A 12,229-nucleotide genomic window follows, 5' to 3' on the forward strand; every position below is an offset into this window, starting at 1 on the left:
ATGGTTTGAATGTAACTTAAAGTTGGAGAAGCAATGGTCTTCAGTACTTTTATCCTGTTTGCTCAGATTGGAGATGGCTCACACTCCTTACCCTGCCCCCTTGTCTTGTATCCAATAAATAACTGCGCAGCCTGGCATTCGGGGCCACTACTGGTTTCCGCGTCTTGGTGGTAGTGGTCCCCTGGACCCAGCTGTCTTTTCTTTTATCTCTTTGTCTTATGTCTTTATTTCTATGATCTCTCGTCTTTGCACACAGGGAGAAAAACCCACTGACCCTGTGGAGCTGGCCCCTACAAAAAATAGAACCTGCATTTTACCAAAATCCCTAGATGGTTTGAATGTAACTTAAAGTTGGAGAAGCAATGGTCTTCAGTACTTTTATCCTGTTTGCTCTGAATCAGTGGATGGGGCTGGGTGCAGTGGCTCACACCTATAATACCAGCACTTTGGGAGGCCGAGCTGGGTGGATCATCTGAGGTCAGGAGTTTGAGACCAGCCTGGCCAGTATGGTGAAACCCTGTCTCTACTAAAAATACAAAAAAATTAGCTAGGCGTGGTAGTGCTTGCCTGTAGTCCCAGCGACTCAGAAGGCTGAGGCATGAGAATCTCTTAAACCCAGGGGGCAGAGGTTGCAGTGACCCAAGATTGCACCACGGTACGCCAGCCTGGGTGACAGGGCAAGACTCTGTCTCAAAAAAGAAAAAAAAAAAATCAGTGGATGGCTGGTCTCAGCTCTTCAGCCTGTGCTCATCTCCTGTCACTGAACCCCAAGCCTCCTCCTGGGACTGCTCTGTATGTGGATTTTATGCCAATTCTAGGAGGCTTGACTCTTGTGTGGGTGGAGGTGGGGACAGGAGGTGAGTTGTGGGGAGGGTGCATAGCCACATCAACTCCCATTTTTAGCCCCTCAGGCCTCAGCTAGGGCTCCCATTGCTGGCTGTACAGACTAAGTATCCTCAGTATCAAGGAGGAGATGGAACACCTTCAGCTCTCCTGTGAAGTCTTAGTTTCTCTGGCACCATTTCTCTGCAAGCAGTCCCTGACTCAGATTTGTCTTTAGCTGTACCTGGCTCTCACATTACGAGGACTGATGGTAATGACTTTGGATGCCTTCCCCAGTCCCCAGACAAGGGCTACCCAAACTTCTGTGAGATCAAGTGAGAGGGAAAACACAACTTCAGTGTTCATGCAGTCCCATGGCTTTGATGCTCTGTGTATGCTGATGACTTCAAATGGTATCTCTAGCTGTGACTTCTTCCCTGGGCTCCAGATTTGGATAGCCAACTGCCTACTTGACTTCTCCACTTGCATATATAAAAGCATCTTATACTTTTTTTTTTTTTCTTTTTAGACGGAGTTTTGCTCTTGTTGCCCAGGCTGGAGTGCAGTGGTGCAATCTCAGCTCACTGCAACCTCTGCCTCCCAGGTTCAAGCAATTCTCTTGCCTCAGCCTCCCGAGTAGCTGGGATTACGAGCACCTGCTGTCACGCCTGGCGTGTATTTGTATTTGTATTTTTAGTAGAGGCGGGGTTTCGCCATGTTGGCCAGGCTGGTCTCGAACTCCTGACCTCAGGTGATCCACCTGCCTTGGCCTCCCAAAGTGCTGGGATTACGGGTGTGAGCCACCACACCCGGCAAGCATCTTATACTTAAGGTGGCCAAAATAAAACTCTGGATTCTCATTCCCACCCCTAACCCTGTTTATTTTGTTTTCCTCTAGCCTTGCCTACCTCTGTAAATAGCATTACCACCTACTCAGTTGCTCGAACCAACACCTTCCATACTTGTTGATCCCTGTCTTTCTCTTACTCTGCATTCTACATCCAATTAATTAGCAAGTCCTGTCAGACCTTCCTTCAAAATGTACACTGAATCTGAACACATTTAACCACCTCCACCCTTACCGTCCTAATCCAAGTCTGGGTTACTGTAATAGCTTCCTAACTGGTGTCCCCACCTCCATTCCCACCCTCGCCCCCCAGCCTGTCCTCCACACAACAGCATGGTATGTTTAAAATGCACATCAGATTTCTTTACTCCCCTCTTAAAATCCTCCAAAGATTTCCCACTTAGAATACCACTCAAACGCCTTCTGATGCCATGTCTGGCTCTGCCTGACCTGGCCCCTGCCTACTTGAATCTTATCTCCTGCTTTCTTTCTTCCCTCTCAGCCAGCCACAATCGTCTCACTGTGTCTCTCTTCTTAATCCTCTTCGTATTCAACCTTTCTGCAACACTTGATAATCTTCATCCTTCCAATGTCACATTCTCCTGATTTCCTCCTACCTCCTATCATGTCCCCACTCAGTTTCCTTCTGTGGTTGCTCTTTCTCTTAAATCTTGCTGCCTCCAGGTGTCCCTGCTCAGCCTTTTCTGTTGCCAGAGTGATCTCATGGCTTCAACTCTATCTACGCACTGGTAACTTGCAAGATCTCATCAGTCTCTCAAACTTCAGATTCTCAATCAGACATCTCTATTTGTTGTCCCATAGGCACTTCAAATTCACCAAGCCCCAAATATAACTAACTCCCATACACCCTTTGGGCCCTCTCTTCAAGCTCTGTTCTGCATCTCTCATGGGCTACCTAGGCTCCTAAGCCTGGAACCTGAGAGTTATCCTCAAACCTTCCTTCTCCCTCTACACCTACATCTAAGTCCTGTGTCTTCTACAGGGAGGCAGTATAATAGCGGTTAAAGGTGCAGAGACTGCAAGGGGCTTGTGTATGACTGTCAAGAGAGTTGAGACAGGGGCTCTCTGCTTCTGCATGGGAGGCGGTCCACTCTCTATCCCTGTCATTTTCCCATTTTCTTTTGCTTCCACACAGCTGAAAAAAGCTGTCTTCTCCAGGCCTTGATTTCTTTCTTTCTTTCTTTCTTTTTTAAAGATGGAGTCTCGCTCTCTCACCCAGACTGGAGTGCAATAGCATGGTCTCAGCTTACTGCAAACTCCGCCTCCCAGGTTCAAGCAATTCTCCTGTCTCAGCCTCCCAAGTAGCTGGGATTACAGGCGCCTGCCACCACGTCTGGCTAATTTTTGTATTTTTAGTAGAGATGGGGTTTCACCATGTTGGCCAGGCTGGTCTCGAGCTGCTGACCTCGTGATCCACCTGCCTTGGCCTCCCAAAGTGCTGGGATTATAGGCGTGAGCCACCACACTTGGCCCAGGCCTTGATTTCTTTAGAAAATCAAGCAGGAAATGGGATATCTAGGAGAAAGGAGGCCATATAGGTCTGCCTGCTTTGGTGAAGGAGTCCGGTAGGCTCTTGAAAGTCCAGTGCTACTCAGCAGGCCTAGGCTTTCCTTTTGGGATGTAAGGCCAAAGACCTGGCTTATAAAACTGGTACTTGATCTCTGGGTAGCGATTGTTCAGAGAACTCAAGAGGTTGCTGGATGAGGATTGGCTCAGGCTGTAGTGTGCTGACAAACTGGCCGGGGTGAGGTAGGGTGTTCTGTTTGGTAGCATTTGCTGCTTTTTGTGGTGTAAATACTTCCGTCATGGCCTGTTTCAAGCTACTAACATGATGTCACTAAGCAGTGAGCTGGGAAGATAACTGGCTTTTGGCTCTCGTGAGCCCGTACCTGTGCACTTGCCCTTTATCTCCCCATGTTTTCAGATTTCCCAACACCTGACAGTTTTTTCCAGTTAGAAAGTTTGGGACAGGTAGCTTTAGGCACTAGGATTCTCTATCGCTTCATCTCTTTCTCAACATTGCTAGTTGTCTCTCTAAAATGATGGTTCCGGCCGGGCGCAGTGGCTGACACCTGTAATCCCAGCACTTTGGGAGGCTGAGGCGGGCGGATCACCTGAGGTTGGGAGTTCGAGACCAGTCCGACCAACATAGAGAAACCCCGTCTCTACTAAAAATACAACATTAGCCGGGCAAGGTGGCACATGCCTGTAATCCCAGCTACTCGGGAGGCTGAGGCAGGAGCATTGCTTAAATCCGGGAGGTGGAGGTTGCGGTGAGCCGAGTTTGTGCCATTGCACTCCAGTCTGGGCAACAAGAGTGAAACTCCATCTCTAAATAAATGAATAAATAAATATAATGGTTCCATTTATACACTTAGCAGCATGTTAGGGTGCTGTATTTCCCCCACATCTTTGTCAACTTTTTTTGTTTGTTTTTTGTTTTTGATTTGACAGAGTCTTAACTCTGTCGCCCAGGCAGGAGTGCAGTGGTGCGATCTCAGCTCACTGCAACCTCTGCCTCCCAGGTTCAAGCGATTCTCCTGCCTCAGCCTCCTGAGTAGCTGGGATTACAGGCATGCACCACCATGCCCAGCTAATTTTTGTATTTTTAGTAGAGACGGGGTTTCAACATGTTGGCCAGGCTGGTCTCGAACTCCTGACCTCAGGCGATCCTCCCGCCTTGGCCTCTCAAAGTACGGGGATTACAGGCATGAGCCACTGCACCCGGCCAGTCAACGTTAAGTTTTAAGTTTGCCATTCTGAGAGTTGACAAATGGTATATCCTTACTCAGTGCTTTTTCTGAGGTTCAAATGTGCTTTTATTTATTTTCTTCCTGCTGAAAATCTTTCTGCAGCTCCACAAGATGAGGAAGGCTCATCCCTCAGTGCTGCAGCACAAGACCCCCATTGCTGGAATCTCCCCCTCAGGATGCTCCATTCACTAGTCCCCATACCCAATCCCCTTTCTAGGCACAGGGCCTTGTTCCCATTGCTTCCCCAGGCACAGACCCTCCCCACTTAGCCTGTTGGAACTTCCTTTGTGATTCTGCCTGCCCCTAAGTCACTATTTCTTGGGAGTCTTTTCTTATCCCCCCAACTATATGCAACTGGGGGAAAAGGCTAATTAAAAAAGCGAAATATAATTTCACATTCCTTTTAGAGGCCCTGTAGCTCTTTTGTGATCAGAAACAAACTGGATGGGCCTTTGGGCATGGCCTTGATAGGAAGCATTAGAGAGCTGAGTTTGGGGGAAATGAAATGGATGGGAATTTTAGAATGTCCTGTGGTAACTCCAGAGAAAACGGAGGAGGGCCGGTAAGTGAAAGATGGCCACCTGGGGAGAAGAAAGGTCAACCAGTGAGAAATTCCAGGTAGGACTGTCTGAGGAGAATTCCAGAATGATGATGCCAAATCCTCAGTATGCTCCCTATTCTGTGAGTGCTTGGCTTCCCTACAGCATGCCCAGACATCCAGTAAAGTGTACTGTACACAAAACCCTCCATTCATGGTGCTTTCGGAACAAAGGAAAAGAGGTAACGGCACCTGTCGGATGGAAACCCTTGGAGAGTCCTGGTAGAAACACAGGAAGGCATGTACCTCCCAAAGGATGTGGAATAGGAACTGAGCCATAATAATTAGACACAAATCAAAAGGGTGACCCCAAAGGGCACCCCTTGAGGTCATTTGGGTGCACACACATAACCTTTCTTCCTTTGAGTTCCTGCAGAAACTTGAGCCTCTGTTGGGGGGTTTTTATGTATAAAATGACATGCTGTGCCCCCACTCTAGCTAGATAAGAACTGAATCCCCAAGTAGGGACTGTCATTTTTCTTTTTCTCCCCGCCGAGATGGAGTCTTGCTCTGTTGCCCAGGCTGGAGTGCAGTGGCGCAATCTTGGCTCACTGCAACCTCCGCCTCCTGGGTTCAAGCAGTTCTCCTGCCTCAGCCTCCAGAGTAGCTGGGATGACAGGCAGGCACCACCACACCTGGCTAATTTTTGTATTTTTAGTAGAGACGAGGTTTCACTATGTTGGCCAGGCTGATCTTGAACTCTTGACCTCGTGATCCGCCCACCTTGGCCTCCCAAAGTGCTGGGATTACAGGCATGAGCCACCGCATCCAGCCCGGGGACTGCCATCTTAAGGCCCTCCTCCTGGGGTAGGTGCTGGGTGGGAGTGGGCCTGCCCCCTCCTCCCTAACTCCCTCTCTTGCCAGGATCCTGCCACCTAGCAGTGAGGAGCACTTGCTGTTTGCCAGCACTGTGGGAATGCATTGTCTCATTTCATCATACAACCACCCTGTTAGGTGCCTTTGTCCTTACTTCACAGAAGAGAAAGCTGAGGCTTAGAAGGAGTCAGTGAGTTCAAAGTCACTATCAAAGGATGGAGCTGAGATTTGGATTCAGGTCTGTTTGACTCTAAAGCCTGTTCTTTTAACTACTGCACAGATACCTCTGACTAGGAGCATGTTATGGCTGTTTCCTCCATTTTATTCACTCATTTAACATTATGAGCCTGGCACAGGGCATGGTGTGAGTCTTGAGCTGGATGAGTCTGAGTTCAAAACAGGCATCTGGAGAGGTTTAACTCAAGTAAATGGAAACAGGACCAGTAGTTGCCCAGTAGTAACCCCAAGGGAGAGAGCTGCAGAGAACCCAGTTTGGTCAGCCCTCTGTCCTCTGCTCTTCATGAGACATCTTGGCTCCTGAGTGGTCCTTAAGCTGCTGGGTCTCTCCCTGACCCCAGAATCCAAGGCCCGCTGAGGAAATACAAGGACAGCCCCACTGCAGCCAGCTTCTGGTTTGCCTGCCCTGCCCTAGGAGAGGGCCTTGGGTGAGATAAGAGGATGCACAGCCCCTGGGAGGAGCCTGAGCTGCCTGCAGGAAATCACCCCTTCCCTGGGGGCGGGAGGGGAATGAATGACTCAGGGCCAACTGGTGGGAGTTCTGTTTTTGTGGCCAGGACGGGTTGTAGGGAGGTTCCTCGGATGAAGTACTCACTGGGTTCGCCTTTCCCAGCTGCCTCCTAATGAGGCTTTTCCTCTGGCCTTTTCCATTCTATCCCTGGAAACAAGTTTGTGCTGCTGGGCTGGTCTTTTGCTCCAAGCCCCACCCAACCCAGGCCATCTCCTGTGAGAATATGGCTGTTGAGTGAAGCTGTGAGAACTGAGGCTGGAACAGGTGCAGGCAGACGAGGCTGAGCATTTAGGACTGTGCTCTGGACCTGCAGTTTGCTGACTTGCTTGTATTGGGGTTCTGGGTCTTCAGTGCTACAGTGGGAATGGGGAGACCTTCTGTTGGGGCAGGATATCTTTGGGGCCCACAACCTGGAATGTGGTGTGTGATTGATATATTTGTGGTGAATTTGGAAGTGTACTATACCCAAATCTGGCCCTTTCTACTGCCAGAGAAGCAGCATAGTACTGTGGCTAAGAGAGGGACTCTGGAGCCAGAATATCCAGGTTTAAATGTCAGCTCTTGGCCAGGTGCAGTGGCTCATGCCTGTAATCCCAGGACTTTTAGAGGCTCGAGGCAGGAGGATCGCTTGAGCCCAGGAGTTTGAGACCAGCCTGGGTAACATAGGGAGACCCTCTCTCTACAAAATTTTTAAAAAATTAGCTGAGCATGGTGGTGCATGCCTGTAGTCCCATCTACTTGGGAGGCTGAGACAGGAGGATTGCTTGAGCCCAGGAGGTTGAGGCTGCAGTGAGCTATGATCGAATCACTGCACTCCAGCCTGGGAGACCAAGCGAGATCCTGTCTCAAAACAAGAACAACAGATTCAGCTCTGCCCCTTACTAGCTATCAGATTTTAGCCAAGTTACTAGCCTCTCTGGTCCTGTTCTCTGTAAAATGACAATAATAATGGTACCTACTAATAGGGTTGTTGAAGACTGAATGAATTAATACATGCAAAATGCTTGGAATGGTGCCGGGTAATTAAGTACTATGTAAATATTAGCTGTTTTTATTCTTTTAGTGACTGGTATCACCACCCACCCATCATATGAACAGAAGCTTGGCAGTGATCCTAGACTCTTCTTTCAGTCCCGTATTCAACCCCTGTCTATTCTTTCTTCATGTTATTTCTTCCAGTTTGCTACCACCACACCATCATTTCACCCACACTACTATATATAGTGGTCTTTCACTGATCTCCTTGCCTTCACTTAAAAAAAATACCCAGCTTGGCCAGGCGCAGTGGCTCATGCCTGTAATCCCAGCACTTTGGGAGGCCGAGGTGGGCAGATCACGAGGTCAGGAGATCAAGACCATCCTAGCTAACACGGTGAAACCCTGTCTCTACTAAAAAAAAAAAAAAAAAAAAAATTAGCCGGGCATGGTGGTGGGTGCCTGAAGTCCCAGCTACTTGGGAGGCTGAGGCAGAATGGTGTGAACCCAGGAGGCAGAGCTTGCAGCGAGCCAAGATCACGCCACTGCACTCACTCCAGCCTGGGTGACAAAGCAAGACTCCATCTCAAAAAGACAAACGAACAAACAGACAAAAAACAACCCAGCTTTATTGAGATATAATTCACACACCATACAACTCACCCATGTAAAGTGTACAAATCAGTGGTTTTTAGTATATTCACAGATATGTGCAACCACAGTCAAATTTAGATCATTTTTATCACCTCAAAAAGAAATCCTGTACCTTTTACACTCATCCTCATATCTCCCCAACTTCCTTCTAGTCCTAAGCAACCACTAATCTACTTTCTACCTCTATAGATTTGCCTAGTATGGAAATTTCATATAAATGGAATATGACCACCATATGTTGTCTTTTGTGACTGGCTTCTTTCACTTAGCATGGTATTTTCAATGTTGATTTACAATATAGCATGCATTAGTATTTCATTCACCACCCCCAACTCTTTGTTTTTTTGAGACTGGGTCTCACTCCATTGCCTAGGCTGGAGTACAGTGGCACGATCACAGCTCACTGCAGCCTTGACCTCCCAGGCTCAGGTGATCCACTCACCTGAGCTTCCCGAGTAGCTGGGACTACAGGCATGCACCACAACTCCTGGCAAATTTTTGTATTTTTTGTAGAGACAGGGTTTTGCCATGTTGCTCAGGCTGGTCTTGACCTCCTGGGCATAAGTGATCTGCCTGCCTCAGCCTCCTAAAGTGCTGGGGTTACAGGAACAAGCCATCATGCCCAGCCTTCATTCCCTTTTCTTGGCTGAATAATATTCCACTGTATGGATATACCACATACCATTTATCCATTCATCAGATGATGGACATTTGAGTTGTTTCTACTTTTGGCTATTATGAATAATATTGCTATAAACATCCATATATGTGTGCACATACGTTCTCATTTTTCTTGGTATATATGCCTAAGAGTGGAATTTCTGGGTCTTCTGCTGAGAACTTTATGTGTAGAGTTTCCACATGTTTAAGGAACTGCCAGACTGGTTTCCAAAGAGGCTGCACAATTCTACATTCCCACCAACAGTGTATGATGGTTCATTTTCTTCCTTGCCAACACTTGTTATGTTTTTGATTATAGCCATCTTAGTGTGTATGAAGTAGTATCTCACACTGGTTTTGATTTGCATTTCCTGATGACTCATCCTGTTGAACATCTTTTCATGTGCTTATTGGCCATTTGTTTATCTTCTTTGGAAAATGTCTATTCAGAGCCTTTGTCCATTAAAAGATACTGGGTTATCTGTCACTTTACTATTGAGTTATAAGACTTCTTTGTATTAATATATTCTAGATACAAGTCTCTTATAGGATATGTGACTTGCAAGTGTTTTCTTCTATTCTGTGGTTTTCACCTTCCTGATAGTGTCCTTTGATGCACAAAAGTTTTCAATTTTGATGAATTCTAACTTATGTATTTTTGATTTTGTTACCCATATCTTTGCTGTCATATCTAAAAATCCACTGCCAAATCTGAGGTAATTATGATTTACTTCTATGCTTTCTTTAAGGGCTTTATAATTTTGGTTCTAATATTTAGGTATTTGACCCACTTTGAGTTAATTTTTGTATGTGGTGTTTGGGTAGGAGTCCAAATTCATTCTTTTGCATGTGGCTATCCAATTGTCCCAGCACCATTTGTTGAAGACTATTCTTTCCGCATTAAATGGCCTTGGCACCTCTGTTGAAAATCAGTTGACCATACTGGATTCTCAATTCTGTTCGATTGATCTCATATGTCTCTCCTTATGCCAGTACCACACCGTCTTGATTTTTGTTGCTTTGCAGTAACTTTTGAAATCTGGCAATGTGAGTCCTCCAACTTCATTCCTCTGTTTCAAGATTGTTTTGGCTATTTTGGCTGGGTCTCTTGCAATGCCATATGAATTTAAAATGTTTGCCAATTTCGGCTGGGCGTGATGGCTCACACCTGTAATCCCAGCCGAGGCAGGTGGATCACGAGGTCAGGAGATCGAGACCATCCTGGCTAACATGGTGAAACCCCATCTCTACTAAAAAAAATACAAAAAATTAGCCAGCGTGGTGGCAGGTGCCTGTAGTCCCAGCTACTTGGGAGGCTGTGGCAGGAAAATGGCGTGAACCCGGGAGGCGGAGCTTGCAGTGAGCTGAGATCATGCCACTACACTCCAGCCTGGGCAACAGAGCGAGACTCCGTCTCAAAAAAAAAAAAAGTTTGCCAATTTCTTTTTTTTTTTTTTTGAGACAGTCTCATTCTGTCGCCAGGCTGGCATGCAGTGGCACAACCTAGGCTCACTGCAACCTCCGCCTCCCAGGTTCAAGCCACCCCCCTGCCTCAGTCTCCTAAGTAGCTGGGACCACAGGCACCTGTCACCACGCCCAGCTAATTTTTGTATTTTTAGTAGAGATGGAGTTTCACCATGTTGGCCAGGATGGTCTTGATCTCTTGACCTTGTGATCCACCTACCTCGGCCTCCCAAAGTGCTGGAATTACAGGCATGAGCCACCGCGCCCGGTCAATGTTTGCCAATTTCTACAAAGAAGCCAGCTGAGATTCTGATAGGGACTGCATTGAATCTATAGACCAATTTGGGAAGTATTATCATCTTACCAATATTAAGCCTTCCAATTCATGGACATGAGATGCTTCATTTTCTGTTTATTTAGATTTTTAATTTCTTTCAATGATGTTTTATAGTTTTCAGAGTATAAGTCTTTGATAATTTTATTATTTTATTCTCTTTAAGGCAATCATAAATGGAATTGTTTTATTTTCATTTTTAGATTGTTTATTACAAGCATATAGAAGAAAATTGCTTTTTTCATTTTGATCTTGTATCTTGCAACTGTTCTGAACTCATTTATTAGTTTTTTAGTGGATTCCTTAGGATTTTCTATATATACTATCATGTTATCTGCAAATAGAGTTTTATTTCTTCCTTTCCAGTCTGGATGTTGTTTATTTCTTTTTCTTGCTCAACTGTTCTGGCTAGGACCTCCAGTATGATGTTGAATAAAAGTGAGGAGAGCATGTATCCTTGTCTTATTCCTGATCTTAGGGAGAAAGCATTCAGTCTTTTACTATTAAATATGATGCTAACTGTATTTTTTTTGGTAAACATCTTTTATCAGATTAACAAAGATTCCATTTGCAGTTTGTTAAAGCTTTTTTTTTTTTTTAAATCACAAAGGGCGTTATATTTTGTCAGATGCTTTTTCTGTGTCTGCTGAAATGATCATGTAGTTTTTGTTTTTTAGTCTATTGATATAGTGTATGGATTTTCAGATGTTAAACCAACCTTGCATTCTTGGGATAAATTCCACTTTATTATGATGTATAATCTTTTTTTTATGTTTCTGGATTCTTCCTACTAGTGTTTTGTTGAGAATTTTTGCATCCATATTCATAAGAGATATTGGTCTGTAGTTTTCTTTTCTTGTGCAATCTTTGTCTGTTCTGGGTATCAGGGTAATACTGGCCTCACAGAATAAATTGGGAAGCCTTCTCTCATTTTTTATTTTTTGGAAAAGTTTGTATAGAGTTTTTGTATTTATTCTTTAAATGTTTGGTAAAATTCACCATTGAAGCATTTGGGCCTGGGCTTTTTCTTTGTGGGTTGTTTTTTTTTTTTTTAATTATTATTACTAATTCAATCTTTTTATTTGTTTAAGTCTATTTAGATTGGTGAATTCCTTCTGGAGTCAGTTTCAGTAGTTTGTGTATTTTTAGGAATTTATTCATCTCATCTAAGGTTTCTAATTTATAGCCATGCTCCTCACCTTTACTGTTTTTCCTATATAATCTGTTCTCCACAGGGTAGCCAGAGTGACTTTAAAAAAATGCAAATCTCATTATGACTCACCCCTGCTTATAGCTCTTCTGTGGCTCCTCTGCTCTTAGGATAAAGATTCATATCCTGTAAGGCTCAGCATAGCCTGGCATCCGTCACCTCTCTGGGTTCATTACCCTGTTTTCCCTTTGCTCCAGCCACAGAGAACTATTTGCAGCTCCTGAACATGCCACATATCACAGGTGTTGTTTCCTGTGCCAGGGTCTCTTCCTTTGGTGAAACCCTGCTTCCTCTTCATGGTCCAGATTAAAACATCACTTTCTCTGG

This window comes from Pan paniscus, chromosome 1, assembly GCF_029289425.2.
Source record: "Pan paniscus chromosome 1, NHGRI_mPanPan1-v2.0_pri, whole genome shotgun sequence".
Lineage (NCBI taxonomy): Eukaryota > Metazoa > Chordata > Mammalia > Primates > Hominidae > Pan > Pan paniscus.